The 2,149-nt window shown below is 32.7% G+C and overlaps 1 long non-coding RNA gene across 1 annotated transcript; it reads left to right on the forward strand.

The window, feature by feature from the left end:
• The first annotated feature begins 308 nt into the window (after positions 1-308).
• LOC149656756 (uncharacterized) lies at positions 309-1,164 on the forward strand. The gene is made up of 3 exons (XR_016370021.1): positions 309-477; positions 535-636; positions 888-1,164. It is a non-coding gene; the product is annotated as an uncharacterized LOC149656756 (long non-coding RNA).
• The last annotated feature ends 985 nt before the right edge of the window (positions 1,165-2,149 follow it).

The raw sequence follows: 2,149 nt of genomic DNA on the forward strand, positions 1-2,149 counted from the left end.
GTGAAGCCTTCGTTGGTTGCGGGGGTTGTATCATTATTAATTAATCATTTTACGGAAGATTTCACGGAAATCTTTCCAAAGTTTGAGGTAACCACATTTCTTTTATAACTTACGATTCTGCATGCCAACATTAATGTGAAATCTAAATTAGTACCTAAATAATATTTACTTTCGGATTTAGCCCGGAACTCCTCAAAGTGAGATCGAAAAAAAACTTAGCTTGTACCCATGTTTGGTTATTATCGGTAAGGCTTCTTTTGTAAAAAATTTTTGTTAGCCAGGTAGTAAATACTCTTTTTGAAGGAGACTGCATGTCAAATGCTCATCACTTTTTACTGTCTGTGGACGGAAAAATTGTGAATGATCATTTAAAAGGAGCAGAAATCGTAAACGCACTGTCCATTTTTTTGGAATGTTTTTCCTTTTTAATATTGAGTACCCCGACAAATGCTCAGCAACTCTGGAATTTTTTCAAAGGTAATTTTTCTGTCCGTTATTTTTTTGTAATAAATTAAAGTACAATTTTTATGAAAGGTGTATCGTTAAAATCAATCCCAAAAACGGTAAAGATCTTGTAAATTCGAAGGTTCTGAATTTCATTAACAAAGTTTCCGAATTTGATTGGATGCAATGAAGGTATGCAAAATTAAATCTTATTGAAGAACTTAGCAGTTTGTCCACACTAACTGGTCTTGATATATATTTCTTTGTCAGGCTAGGTAAATTTAATAAAGTAGGATATATCTCTTTCACAAATTTCGTAAAAACTTTCAATGTCAGAATAGGAGGGTGGGTGTCTAGAAAAGAACTATTATATAGTTAAGAAATATAAATACCTATTACGTAGACCTATTTGAATAATCTTATAAAAGAAATGTTTTTTTTAGGATGGCTCTAATATTTGTGACCCTTGAAAAATTGGTCTTTTTTACGATAAGAAAAAAAATATTTTGATTTGGAAAGGTTTTTTTGAAATACAAATATGTAAAAGCAATTAACTTGCAAATTTTGCAATTTTCTTTCTGTAGATTTTGCAGTACCAAATAAATAAAATATTGCAATTATTACATATTTTTCTCAAATTTTTGCAGCAGAATAAAGGGGTCAAAAACCAGAATGTTGTAAAAATTACAACTTATTTTTTGAATTTTTTCCACAAGCATAAAGGGGTCAAAAAATTGAATATTGTACAAATTACAACTATTTTGCATGATTAACAGTACCGTTTTTGTAATATTTACAGATTTTCATATGTAAATTTTGCAGCCATAAAACTTATATTATACAGTTAACTGGAATATTAACAACTACTAATCTGTAATTTTTACAACTTAAAGTCAGTAACAAAAGACGAATGTTGTAGTATCTTTCAAACCTGTTCTGTAACTTTAACAGAAAATAAGTTGTTACAACTACAATAAGCTTGTAGAATACACCACTTTTTCTCGGTAAATTACACAAAATTCAAACCTTGTAATTTTTGCGGAAATTCTATTGTTTTTATCAAAGGCCTACATTTTCGGTAAATTTAACAAGACTTTGTTGGCATCACCTGCTTACAGAAAACTTCTGTACAATTGACAGACCATTTTTCTCTCTGTGAAGTCCATTATCAGTAGGTGGGGAGCTCCTAAAGCTATTCTCAGTGTAAGAGGGGTACAGTTACTCCCAAGCAACAAAAAGAAATTACTAATATATCTAATGTTAGATGACCGAAGGAGCACGTCCACTACCCATATACCTTGATCCTCCGTAAGGAGAGCCTAATATCACGGTAGAAGGGAAGCCCTTCGGGTATGAAGATGGAACAGAAGCTCAGGCAGCACCAATGAAGAAAAAAATCATCATTTATTTTTGTGAAGGAACTTAAATATACCTATACCCCTGCTAATGATTTTTAGGGTTCCTCGGGGTAACCCTAAACTGAAAAAAAAACTTGTGATAATAAATAGGTGCCGTACCCCTGCTAAACTGTTCCGGGTTTCTCGGTATAACCCTTTCTTTTTCCATTTTGTTAAGAGTTCCTAAAGAGGGGGGATGTAACATGGCTGCCAGATTCCTGGAATTTCTACTCGTTGGATCTGGCAGGGTGTTATGCCTCCATGTTACATGCTCCTCCTCCTATCCTAATCTCTGTGATTTTTCTGTT

This window comes from Phalangium opilio, unplaced genomic scaffold, assembly GCF_054372755.1.
Source record: "Phalangium opilio isolate 3A_F unplaced genomic scaffold, DU_Popi_V2 ptg000077l_1, whole genome shotgun sequence".
Lineage (NCBI taxonomy): Eukaryota > Metazoa > Arthropoda > Arachnida > Opiliones > Phalangiidae > Phalangium > Phalangium opilio.